The 14,241-nt window shown below is 36.3% G+C and overlaps 1 long non-coding RNA gene across 5 annotated transcripts in view; it reads right to left on the bottom strand.

The window, feature by feature from the left end:
* The window catches only part of LOC119145096, a 95,075-nt gene that overhangs the window by 74,262 nt on the left and 6,572 nt on the right, over window positions 1-14,241 (bottom strand). For all 5 annotated transcript variants that reach the window (XR_005103298.1, XR_005103294.1, XR_005103295.1 and 2 more), the window contains one exon: window positions 149-250. This is a non-coding gene — a long non-coding RNA (uncharacterized LOC119145096). The remainder of the gene's footprint in view (window positions 1-148; window positions 251-14,241) is intronic.

Here is a 14,241-nt window from a genome sequence, read left to right as displayed (position 1 = left end):
AAAATAGAGTGAACACTTGAAGACAGATTGTAGCAGGACAAGATTAAGTCTGCTGAAGAAAAAGGGAGCATTTTGAAAGCCATACCAACATTCTGCTGTCCTACCCCATTCAAAAAATTTGTCCTTTTATCTTTGAAACAGGCCATACCTTGATTTTCTGCATGACTTCGTAGTTTCAAGCTGCACAACAGCAAATCTCAATCAGCTGACTATGCCTCCAGTAATATGATACAGAAATAAAATCCATTTCCTGCCGAGTAGACAGAAAAATAACATAACTGATGTCAACACCTCAGAATTATGGAAAACATTCAGACATCATGGTTTCAAGAACTGAGATATCTCTCTATAATATATACATGTGCACATATATTCATACATAAAAAGCAGAAAACTTTACCATTTTTATAGCTAAAACCACACTTCTTAAACTGTAAATGTAACCAAAGGGTTATATCTTAGAACATCCCATACTGATTTAATAGACAATTGAGAAGATTTTTAATATTTTGCTTTATTGTGAATCACAGAGAATCTTACATTATTACTTTAAAAAAATACATTAATAGAATTTCCTTTAGAAATAATTCAGTAAGATTTTAGAAGAATTAACTAAAAAGAAATAAATGTATAAGAAAATAATACAAATTTTATTTCTATATTGAGGCTTTTTTGTTTAGTAGATCTAGTAATTCAGAAGAGAAATAGAAAAGAAACTGAACTGTAAGATTTATGGATTGCAATTTCGGTTTGGTATGTCTAGTTGCTTCCTTGCACTACTTTTATTAACTTGAAGTTCTTAATTTGTATTTCCTAGTCTTATCTGTGACCAATGCTTTCCAGTTCACATCTGTATTGAAAACTATATCACAAACTATTTCACAAACTGCAATGAAGAAAGTAATAGGGCTACATTGTCTCAAATTTGCATTTTTTCTATGTTTTTTAGTAATTGCATTAAAAAGTAATTGTGAGCAGAAGAATAACAAAGTCAACTGGTCTGGAACTCAGAAACTGAATTCACACAACTCAGCACAGTGCACGAATACTTTTTCTGTACTGATAAATCAAAACTCCCTATTTGAACAAAACAAATCAGCTGGCTTTCTGCCAAGAATTTTTTGAAGTGATTTGAAGGGGAAAGAATCTGCTCTCCACCCTAAATCATTCTGTGCCAGGGAAGATATGCAGCTGCTATTGCTAGTCTGTGGATACTGTTGGCTCAGAAAGAAATGAGCAGGAACTGCAGCTTACATGATTGTGTTGTCAGCAGAAATGGTCTTTTGACTATGAAACGGACAGCATCAGTGTTGATTGATGCTTTTTTCAAAACAACTTTCTAGATATTTGCTAAGTAAGGACATGATGTACTAGATGTTGATTATATTCAATTTAAGAATAAGCAAGAGAAGCAACAGACTAAGAAAGGAATCAGGACTTTAAAATTATAAGTCGTCAGACACGTAGCTTTTTCTATAAATAGTATAATTTATGTTACTCTTTCATTAGTAAATCAGGCTTCATGCTGGTGTGTGTATATATATACACACACACACAAATATATAAATAAATAAAAATAAAAATGGTCACATACTATCTCTAGTAAGATTTTATAGTGGAATTCTCAGCCACAGAATCCCTACTATAAGCACCATTAACTTCTTAATGATAATGTCAACATGTAGAAAAGGGGAACATGAGGCAATGAGCCTTTCTTGTTCTTATACCTTTCAAAAAAGAGGAACTTGTGTTCACACTTTTTAATGGCTAAGCCTATCCAGACAGATTTGTTTAGAATGATTATGCTGACTATGCCCCTTGGCCTGTGTCTTCAATGAGAGATGAAGAGCAGGACCAGGAATGAGCTTCTGGTGAGCTCTGAGAGCTGTCAATCTTTCTTTCCCATCATTTGCTATAACACAGGCTTGACATGCTTGCCATCTGCTCACAAACAGCTGAGCAGCACTGAACTGTGGATAGACCATGCTGCAGTGCTTGAAGCACTTCCTAGGCCCAGTCCCTTCTTCCTGCACAAATGACAATTTATGTCAGTTAGGAATTGAAGATTTATAGGATGAATCATATCAGAGTGTGGTTCTAAGACTAGCTCTGGACTCATAGTCAGTTGACAATAGCAGAATCTTATTCTGGTTCTATCAATTCCAGCATGACTTTCAGGTAACATGGAAAATAATCCAATACAATACTTGTTCTATTCTGCACCTTTATGGATATTAAAGCTAATATTATGTAACAGCTTTCTTTCATACATGACAAGATGATGCTTTCTGTTTTCAGGAAGTATGCCTAAGTTGCAGAGCATATTTAACTCTTTAGCAACTCTACTTCAGACCAAAACAGCAGGTTCAAAGTATGTGAATAGGGTGATAGCTGGCCATAATTCGGATTTGCATGAGAATGATAAAGCTGTTAGCATGAAGACTATTATAATGGTTTAAACAAGAGGTAAGACAAAGTCCAATGATGTGCTGAACAACTGGATTGCTTTACCAAAGTGTGGAGAAACGGTGTAATATAAATCACAGAAAAAAGAAGTGATAAATGGCAATAATATCTACCAGGCAGTTAAAACAATTTACATGACACAAAAACTCATCTCAAATGACTCAATATATTGGGATATCTCCCAAATGACAGAGAAAATAAGAAATGGGATTCAAAAAATAGCAAGACAAACCTGTCAAAGAACCTAGGTAAAAATTTTCATATTGATGACACACAGTGAGAAACATTTGACTATTTGGAATCCATATTTACTGAGACTTTCAATTTTTTAAAAAATCCAACCCACATAACTCAGCTGGCAGTGTTAGTGCAAACATTCCAGATGTGGAACACAGTCACTGACAATCCTATTTTAATGTGCAAGCCAGAAAAATGAACACTGTATTTTGTATTAGGTTTGAGCTTCTCCAGGAGTAAAAAGAAGAAACACTAATTGCTTTGAAAGCATGCAACAGTTAACAACAATAAATATAAATCACAAGCCTACTAACTGGTGGAATCTGTTGTCACCAGCATTTTAAAAAGCTTGCTAGATTCTTTTCCTATCTTAATACCAACATGTAGCAGTGAAATTTAAGAAGAAAATACCATACAAAACAGTATATGTTATTTATTATAAAAAAAAATACAATTTGAAACTAATTGTTACATTGTTGAAATAGAAGAAAATGGTCATTCTGCACAAAGAACCTTACAGCTTTGTGATGCATGCCCCTTTTCACCCTCAGCCCAAGTTGCTACATGTCTTAAAAGCTCTGTCAGCTTCAGGACAGTTGGTGAAACACTGAGTTCTGTTGTGCAGGCACAGGGTTACAGGGAATACGGCAATGCTTTTAAGCATTACAGCAAAAATACTCTCTGTGGAAGCGCATTACGAGTCCTAACTTGTTGCTTGTAACATGTAACAGCAACTCAGATGGAGTTTGAATAGGAGCAGGTACAAGTTGCAAGGTCCTTGATAAGATAATGGCCATATTGTCTTGTTTTCCAACCTACAAAAACTAAAATTTGTTATCTTGTTAGTATTATATTGAAAATAAAGTAATTGTTTTTCTTTTTGTTCTGTATTGTTCTCTTAAACTTCTGTCTTGTTTTATGCATGTGCATACACACATGCACATGATTTTCCCCCTGTATTCTGCTCCTGTGAGACCCCACCTGGAGTACTGTGTTCAGCTCTGAAGCCCCCAACATAAGAAGGACATGGACCTGTTGGAACAAGTCCAGAGAAGGGTCACAAAGATGATCAGAGGGCTAGAGCCCCTCTCCTATAAAGCCAGGCTGAGAGGGTTGGGGTTGTTCGGCCTGGAGAAGAGAAGGTTCCAGGGAGACCTTACAGTGGCCTCCCAGTAGCTAAAGGGGGCCTACAAGATGGAGAGGGACTCTTTACAAGGGTGTGTAGGGATAGGAGAAGGGGGAATGGCTTTAAACTGAAAGGGGGTAGATTTAGATTAGGTATTAGGAAGGAATTCTTCACTATGAGGGTGGTGAGCCCCTGGAATAGGTTTCCCAGAGAAGCTGTGGATGCCCCATCCCTGGAAGTGCTCAAGGCCAGGCTGGATGGGGCTTTGAGCAACCTGGTCTAGTAGAAGGTGTCCCTGCACATGGCAGGGGGGTTGGAACTAGATGATCTTTAAGGTCCCTTCCAACCCAAACCAATCTATGATTCTATGATCAACTACAATATTTTCTACTGAGTCAAACACCGGCTAGAAATTGAGAAAGCCAACACTAGGTAAATCAATTTAGAACAAATTAAAGAATGTTGCTTCACAACATTTTAGGAAAAGAACAATTAAAACATTTGAAAGATTTGTAATAAAATCCATTAAAGTCAAATAAAGCAAAGGAAACTTTTTTTCCATTTTCAACTAAATTAATTTAGATCATTTTATTCATACCATACAGCACAAGAGGCAAATGAGAGCCCTCAAATAATTACCAGCCCAATTTAAGCTCATAAAAATTCTTTATACCTATGACAATACTTAAGCCAAGTTCAGCCTAGCCCTGTACTAGTGTTGTTTACAACCTCTGTTAACCTAAAAACTGAAACATGCTTGAGTGTGGCAGAGTCTGGGGACAAAAGCTGCCCCTTATCTGGAGAAACCAAGAATCAAAGACAAGGAGGCCGCATATTCTCTGCCTTTAGTGAGGAAATTTTAAAAATTCAAAAAGCTGAAATTATTCTTTAGAGAAGTCTCCTCACTCAACCAGAGCCTTGACAGAAATGGCTTAATGAAATTTAAATATATTAGCAAAAGATAGAATTGAACCATCATAACTGTTACAAAACCCAAGTGTTTTATCTATCATCTGTTACATGAAGAGGGAGTACTAACACTGTTACAAATGTGCAGAAGCCAAAAGAGCCAAAATAAAACAGATGAAGTTTATTTATAGCAAATATTATGACTTTCATAGATGTATGAAAACCACAAACAAATTCCAAATTACTCTAAACAATATGTTATAAAAACGGTTTACGGCACAAAAAATTAACAAATGGTTTAGCAAACACATATAAATGCATATAGTAAAAGCTACTGCAGGTAATAGCCCACTCATCTAGTGTTATGGAAAGAAAATACAGTGCTTCTACTGAATTCAGTGGGAGCAGGGTTAAAACCTCCAGGGTGACTGTGTTGCTGTGTTTGTCAGCTGTATACACAAGGTTTATGAGGAAACCCTAAAGCTGTCCCTAGAGCTGCCCAGTGGGGCAGACTGCTGTACAGTGTCCTGCAGCAGCCAGGGTGCTGAGAACTATTGTGTTAGGTAGTTGCACAGCATGGTCACTGTGCCCGCACAGGTCACAGAGCACTGAGCAGCTGACTGGAAAAGATAACATTTTTTTAGAACCCTTAGCGCATTAGTGTTGATGGCTGATTCTATCAATTTCTTTGAGCACATTTCTTTACCACTCATCGTTGGCAGGAGACAATAACTGAGAAATTCTGCCAACACTGTTATCACTACTTCCCTCTGTGGTCTTCATGATCTACAATTAGACCACTTCTGAGTAGGTGGATTTCAGTTTGGGTTCAGAGGTTTGACCATCTGACTAATTAAACAGACCTATTCAATTCAGTATATTGGGAGCCAGCCACAGGAATCCCTCTTATTTTGCTTAATATAAGAATGCAGAAACCAGTGAAAGCCACTAAAACCAGTGAAAGCCGCTGCTATTAAAGCATGCTAGTAAAAGTGACTGTATAAAATCATGCCATGACTTACATATCAAAGCCTTTTTGCTACCATTCCAATGCAGAGCCTGTCATTTAAAGGTGTGAGCTTTAATGTTTTTCCCTTAAAATAGCAGTAACACTTCACAACCTCCACTGTGAAACAATTGCTGTCAGTCTAATGCAATCATATCAGTGTAGCTTTTTCCTCCTATGGTTTTACATCAGCCCTTACTATTGAATCATGGTTTGTAGTTTATCTTAATCTCTCAGGACTTTATCCTTACCAAAGCACAAGCCAAGTTTTGCATTAAAACAAACCCTTGCCAAAAGTATTAACTCACTGATCAAAATGCCGCTGTTTCAAATCAGACCTACTCATTCTAATCACATGTGCACTAAATGCTATTTTGTCTAAGTGTCTCTCAGCAAATCAAATGTTTCATTGCACAAGTCTTCAAGAGGTGTGGGCTGGACCTTGAATAAACATTCCATCTAACTGTCCAGTCTTATCCTTGAAGTGGGCAGCTCCACATTTCTTGGAACTAAATAAAAATAAATAAATAATAATTAAAAAAAAAAAGTTACTAAACCAGATTGCCAACATTCACTCAAGAACTCAGAGTACTGTGAACACTACAACCCTGAACTGGATTTGAGACCTAGCAGGAAAACAGGATAGAAAACAGGAGATCAAGAAACCAGAAAGTTCTTTCTTATAATTATTACCTAGGATGCAAGCTGCTGTTATCTATATCCACTGGAACAACTTCATGGATGACATATGCATGCTTATGAGTGCGATATTTAAACTCCAGGGTTATGAAACCAGTGCAAATTCAAACACAAAGCCAACTGAAGGTGGGAAGGGTGGTTCACCAATGGCCATTATTGACAGGAATTATACTAAGTAGTCCTTATGCTGCTCTAATGATCTCAAGAATGAAAAAAGAAGTTTGCTGTCTTCTTAAGGAACTGCATATAAGATTAATCTCAGAAGCCTCTTTACTGACAGCCAGGACTTGCAACTCCGAAAGAAAATCAATGCTATGGAAGTGCCATGTTGTTCTTAAATATCACACAGTGAATGGTATCGGACAGGATTTGCCCCTACAGGAGAGTTAAACGGTACAGATCACTGGGCAAACTATGTTTCTATCGTGTCTCGGCAGCAGGACAGGCAGTGAATTGCCATTTCGTAAAACCTAACAGACAATTAAATTTTGTAAATGGCAGCTCAGAACAATACAGAGACCCTTATTTTTGGGTGTGAAATACACACATATGGTTTCGTATCCCAGAGTATTTTTAAGCAAAACCCCTAACGCTGAAGTTAGTCATAACTATGGCTACACACACTGGGAAGGGTGGGAACTGGAGTTTAAAGTAGCGACAACAACCAAGGAGGTACAGTATCCATGTGTGTACAACCATAATCATCATCACATTAATCATGGTTAGGTACAGTTTTAGCCAGCTGCTGCTTTTGTTTAAATGTTGAGATTGATTAATATGGGGAATGTACCATCTGAAGGCAATGATAGAGGACAACGTTGACCCAGGTCTCTGCCTAACAGGTTTAAACTACTGCAACATTTTTTCCTCTAGTTAGGCATGCTCTTAGGGAATAAAAGTGATAATATAGGTACATATGAGTAACGAGCCTCTGAAATGCTGCAGACAAAACATATTTACCAAACAATACTCACTTGTATTCTAATGAAGTAATAGCAATTAAAATGTAGAAGCTTTCAAATATGTTCTACTCTTTGATTTTACTTACAAAATAGGTGAGATGGGTAGGTATGTAGGTATGTTTTAATTCATATTACAATGCCTATAGGTCTTAATCAAGATAATGAGTCCCTTCACCCACGTCAGGGTACACAATCTAAGAACTAAAAACTGGAAGACTGCCAGGTACATGGCCACTTCACAGGGTGCCCTGATGTTAACATGCACTGTCTGGACAGCTTAAGCAACTCAAACTGGATCCTGCACACTGAGCAGAGACATAATACTGCTGATCAACACTGAATGCTAAGCACAGAGCACAACTATACTTCTCAGGAGCATAACTGGGCTATCCAATGCAGGAACAGGAGGCTGCTCCAAGGTATAGATGCCAAAAACTACATTAACTTATCAATTAAATCCCTCAGCAGGGAGATCTTGGGGTTGGTCTCGTGCTTCCAGAACCACTTCTTTATCTACAGCCAACAGTGAAAGAGCCAAAATAGTTTAGGCTACCTGCTGAACAGCCCAGGTCAACAAAATGTCCTAACCAGGATAATTTTAAAGTATGAACTTGCAAGTCTGACACACTGGAAACCAGATGAAAGTAGGCCCTGAAACCAATGGATTTTAGGTCTCTAGACTTCTTGCAGATGTACAGAGTGACTCTGCATGACAGGAAATAACTTGGAGTTGCACCAGTTCCTACTCCTAAGTGAGTTTAAGCAAGACTTAGTCACAACTTGTTTAGTCTGGGACAAAGCTGGGCAAACGACAGACAGAAATCCAGCAAACTGACTGAAAAATTTTGAACTCAAATGACAGGTGAATTTAGACATTTTGAAGAGTCAGAGGCTGAACGAGGCTTGCTTGGAGCAGTTTTAGAATCAAAAGCTCCAAGCACGCCAGAGTTCTGTTTTCAGTGCCAAAGTCCTAATTGGTTTAAGCCCTATAAACAACACAGAGTGGAAAAATATTAACATGTTAGTGCTGGTGGATCAAAGAACAGAGTGATTTCCCAAGGCCACTTTGGCAAAAGAGACAAGAACTGAACACACAGTTCTCAAGTCCTAACCCAGCATTTCCACCAGAAAATTCTTTTAAAAAGATTTATTTCCCAAATAATCTTATCAATAACGCATAGTTCACCCCCCTAAGAGTAGGTTAAATTATCATCAAAGAATAACTACCCTGAAAAGACTCTCTGTTTTCTCTTTTGTTGTGCTAAACAACCTAAACAAACTCAGTCTTTCCTTGTAGATCACATTTTCTAGATGTCTGATAAAATCTGTTGGTTTGCTCTGGACTCTTTCCAATTAGTACACATCTTCTGAAGTGCACCAATTAAGATTAGTTTTGGGCACAGCACCAGGCACATTAATGAGAATGATGATTATTAAAAACCCTCTCAAAACATTTCAGATTGTGCACTTATGAAGTACACAATATAAGCAGAAAGAAAAATAAATAAAACCTTCTGGAAATTTAAGTGTCTCCAAAGAGTTCTATCACCTATTCAAGGATTCTGGGAAACAAAGTCAGATTATTACTTAGACAGTATTTGAAGTCACAGAAAGAGCAAATAACTGACTTATTCTGGCAAAGTCACACAGCATCCAGAATGGGGACAGTGATCTAATTCCGCTGAAAGAAAAACAGACAGTCTGTCTCCATGAAATCACAAATTCAGAAATATACAGACCAATAGCAAAACCTGTCATTAACCTGAAAAAGTAAAGTGACATAATCTAATGGTACTCTGATATCAGTTCCGAACTGTCCAACTTCATAGAAATTTTGCTTGAAGATAGTATTGTATTTATCTCAAGTAATGTGTCTGAAACCGAGGAGAAAAACCCAAACCTGTTTTTCAGGAGGTATCTGCTAACATATACAAATTTAATACTAGCTGCAATAGGATGATTTTTACAAGATAAGCAGCAGTGCAGACCAAGTCACATTTTGTCCAAATGTGTTTGGGTGCAGTTTCTTCTTGGCTAAGAAAAATGATGCTTACACTCGGCTCAAAAGCTTCTCTATCTCTAACACAGAAATTTATGAATCCTAACATAAGTAATACCAAAATTTCAGAAAATAATCTATCAGTTCCCTGTTACAAATGGGACCCATCAACTTAATGGGAATTTTGACAGTTTGAAATGGCCATGTATATGTGTATAAATTCATGGTGCACGCTATTGCTGCACTCCTGCCCTCCAAAATCAGGCATGGTTTTATATTCTTAATATAAGAAAATACTCAACAGTGAAGGGATCCTATCTCAGAAAGAAGACCAGACAATGGTAAAGTTACTGCTAAGCTAAAAAAATCTTGTTCTATGTCAAAAAAACTTTCATCAAGATGAACTTTAAGTTGTGAAGCAAAAACCGAAACTTTTTTGTCTTCTTAAAACCATAGCAAAGAATTTTTACCTCCTTTCTATATAAGATATTCAAATATTTACAGCATATACGAAGACATGAGTTATCATTATCAATAATAACAAGTACAATTGGAGTTGCTTTTTGCCACATTAATACAGTATCTTGTTCCCACTTTCTTCCAGGCTGCAAGCCACATGAAATTAATTAATGAACTGCTTCCAAGCTGTAAGTGTCTTACTCCCATCCAAAAGCAATGAAAAATTAAATTTATCATATTCCATGCCCTTACTCTGTCAAATACAGCACTGGGTAAAAGTGAACTTAGAAATGTATGCAAAACAATGAAGGTATAAAACTTGATGGATTTAAACTAAACTAACCTCTCTGGCTTTTGAGAGCCTTGCAGGCTTTTGAAAGCATCACTGGCTTTTGAAAGCTAGGTGCTCAGGAATTACACTATCTACTACTACACAAGTAGTATAACAGAACGACATTTGGTTAGAAAATTAATCCTCTGGCAAAAACACAGAAGAAAAAAAATCAGAATGAACTAATTTTCTATTAAAAGCAAAATAAACAAAACCCCAATATTGCTGGGCATCTTGATAAGACCTTATAGAAATCTTCAAAAAATTGTTAACATTTCATGCCATCAAGTGGATTACATACATAAGAGGAATTACAACCAGTCAGTTTAATGACAAGGTCTAAGTCAGTTCTTTCCCTCGGTATGTGTATGACTGACTCAATGGAAAAACTCCCCATACAGTGACTTTTCCTGATCCACTTTACACCTGCTCTACAGTCTCCTAACAGTGATTTTCAAACAATTTTTTTTTTTAATTATAAGAGAAAAAGAGGAAAAAAAATTGGAATTTTAGATGGCAGATTTTGCATTAAACCATGTGGAAAAGTAATGTATTAAACTCACACAGACCTTCCAGGCCAGCAGTACAAGAAAACAGCCCTTTTATAACTGAAATACTAACAGTGCTAAAGACCAGAAGAGATTTTAATAAGTGATCATCATGGGACAAAGATGTAACGCTACTAACTAATGATATACAAAATCGAACTCCTTCACAAAGATCATTTGATTGAGTCTTCCAACTGGAGTCTATCCAGCTTTGTCAGTTATGTTGGTTTCAATGAAAAAAAACACCATTGCTTGCAGATCAGTCTTGTTAACAATTATTTATTTACAGCTATTTCAGTATATTAAAAATGACAGTGAAACTTTAGAACCCTTTAAAATAAAGAAAATTAGTAATTCTTACATTAAACCTTTGCTTTGCTTTGCTTTGCTTTTTAAAAGAAATTGCCTTCTCATCTCCATTACAATGTAATCCAGATTGACTGAAAATGCAATTACAACATCTTAGCTGTTGTCCAAGTCTTGTGTTTGCTGTTTGGCCACTGGTAGTACAGCAGGCACAGCTGCTGAAAAAGTAAAAGTAATACCTTGGGAACAGCAAAGGCTAAGTATGTGGATCACTCTTACGCATAACGTTTTAGGAAAAAAGTCTGATTCAATTGCTACCAAGAGGCTAATGTAACTGAACAGGAACAGATTGCCACAGCTTTGCAGAAAGCCCAAACAGTTGTTTGCTGTGAGTGCACTATTGCAGAACAACTCTGGATTGTGGCTGCCTTATTACTTAAGCAGAAATATCTACACTTCCTTCTGCTTTTTTTACCATTTCCCTTTCAAATAGTGACTGACCTTGAACCTTCAGGAGTGTATAAAATCACCCAGATGCAATGCAAGTTACCATTAAAAAAAAAAGCATGTACCTAACATTATATGAATTGTCACTTTGTCGCTGTATGAATCTTTTAACCCTCTTGTTTCACCGAGTTCCACTTTTGTTAACTTCTCTCTAATTTTCTTTGCATTTCATAAAATAAATGTAAAAATTAACTTGCAACCCAAGACAAATCAAGAAAATTGGTCTGTGACTTCCTGGAATATGGTAAGACTAGCATGCTCCTTAACAAAGTTAATGTGAAACATGTTGGGAAAGAGGGGAGAAAATAAAAGACATATTTGAGAAATGAAATTTAACTCTCTCCTCCTAAATATAGTTTTTCTTTTAATTCATAATAAAGCCTATATCATTAGGAAACTTGGTCTTGCTAACTGATGTGTTATTATTATTATTATAGGTATTCAACATAAGTTAGAATATTACAGCATTTCCAAATAAACTGTTATTTTACCAGAAGTAAGTACCAAGAAACATCACTGGCTATTACTGGAAAACCATTTTTGAACATTGTAAAGACTTATATACAGTAATCAACTGTCTGACAAGAACCACATCAGTTAATACACCTTTTTTCCTAGTAATTTTTGGAAAAGGGCTGAAAATGAGGCATGTTTTCAGTGTTACAAAATTGTTATTTTTTGTAGGTAACACTATTGTTAAATTTAACAAATTCTATGTAAATACTACTCTCTAGTTAATCTTCGCTTCATGAATACCACAGCAGTATTTGTCTTTTAATTCTGGAGAGGAAAAATAACACACCTTAAAAAGAACTATGTTGGTGCATGTTTCATTGCCATCTGTTATATATTGTTTCTCCCTCAGAAAGAGTTAGAATTGTTAGCAGGGGTAATACTACTAGTAGTAGTAATAGTATAGTAATAGTAATGATGTATATGGACATTATTCTTGCTGATTTCTCTAATTCCAAACAATCCATCTTCCATCACTCTTCTCCTTTCAACCCTCCTTTCATTTTTCTCCTACCTACCACCCAGTGAATGTAAGAAAGCCGATGTGTAGTACTACCTTCTGAAAATAGGAACCATCCCTGAGGCCGTATTCATAGAGCAGACTTTTTGTGCACAGTATCTCACGTCATTTCTGTAATTCACTTAGTGCTTGGTAGAGAGCCAAAGGAGACGCCTACGGTTCATACACAGAGATGTGCAAGATAGGACTCACCCTTTAAAAACACAACAAAACAAATCTATTTGAGATTATCTCCCCCATATATCTTCCACATACCTTTGCATACAGGAATCTATGCACTTGAAAATTCTGAACTAAGCCTCTTCTTCAAAGTCTTACATCAGACAGAGAAAGAGCTATGGAAAAAACTGTTTTCTGAACTAAAAGTCATGGGCTTTCACTCAGGGCAGAAGTTCTCTTCCCTCCACTATACCACAAACAGCTCAGACTACAGCAGGAAACACTGACTTAGACTTCACTGAATTACTCGTGACATTGCCAGTACTTAGTGACCATGACACAAACTGGCCCACCAAAGCACCATATGTCATCTAGGTGAAGGCAGGAGACAAGAGAGCAGAAAAGCAGCTCTGTTTCAAACATGCCCTTTGTCACTCCATCAAATTAATGCTAAAATTTTTATATGTTAAACTGAATGTGCAGAATGTGGAAGAAAAACTGCAATGCATTTTTAAATGCTTTTAAAGAGCAAAGTACACTGATTTCTACAGTGAACATGCAAATATTGTTCTGTATTAATATTTAATTGGTTAAAATACTCCTGTCTAAATAATAAGAAAAAAGAAGTTTTAAAAATAACGATTTAAAAATATTATTAGTCCCTTTTGCGTCTAAAAGATTTTAAAGAGCAAATTAAGTATACATGAGTATAAATTTTATATCTCATTTTAAAATACACAACATGCACAAATGCCTAGCAAAACTTCAATAACAGTCAGGGGACAATGTATCATAGCTGCATTAAAACAGAGAATAATAAGAAAGTCAAAAGTGGCGAAGCTAAACATTCTCTGGTCTATTGCTACTAACAGTTTAAATAGTCATGGAAGGAACTGTTCACCGAGATTACTATGTTCAACCAAGGAAGTGTATTACCTTAAAATTGAAATTAATTTAACTTGTACTACACATTGGAATTATACATAAAGAAACGAAACAAAACAGTGCTATACTGTAAGTGCTTGACAAAAAAAGACTTTCCCAAGTTGCTAAAACACATGCATGGATTTGTAAGTCTATTTTATTTACTGATATGCATACAGTACCACGGTCTAATTCTTATCTCCCGTTCAGGAAAAGATGAGAGGATTTTCAGAGACAAAAGTACTAGGGCTTGAGAAAAAATGGCCTGCAGGTAAGAATGCAAGAAAGATCAGAGAGGCAGGTCAGAAGAAATCTGAGGTTCAAGATCTTTGTTTTTCCTTGCAATAAAAGTCATGGCAAGAGTTCTGAACACAAATGCAATAGGCACATGTTCTCTATTAAAGGAAGAGAGAGCTCTCAGCTCTTAAATAATCATGAGCATTCTAACAACCACTGTAATGTTAAGAGAAAAAAAAATAGATGGTTAATTCTCAGTAAATGCCGTGTTGAATATTCAGATTTCTTTGATTTTTTTTCTAATTAATGCTCAGAGAATGATCAAGAAAAGGC

The sequence above is a fragment of the Falco rusticolus genome, chromosome 3 (genome assembly GCF_015220075.1).
Source record: "Falco rusticolus isolate bFalRus1 chromosome 3, bFalRus1.pri, whole genome shotgun sequence".
Lineage (NCBI taxonomy): Eukaryota > Metazoa > Chordata > Aves > Falconiformes > Falconidae > Falco > Falco rusticolus.
This window is presented reverse-complemented; position numbering and strand designations above follow the sequence as displayed.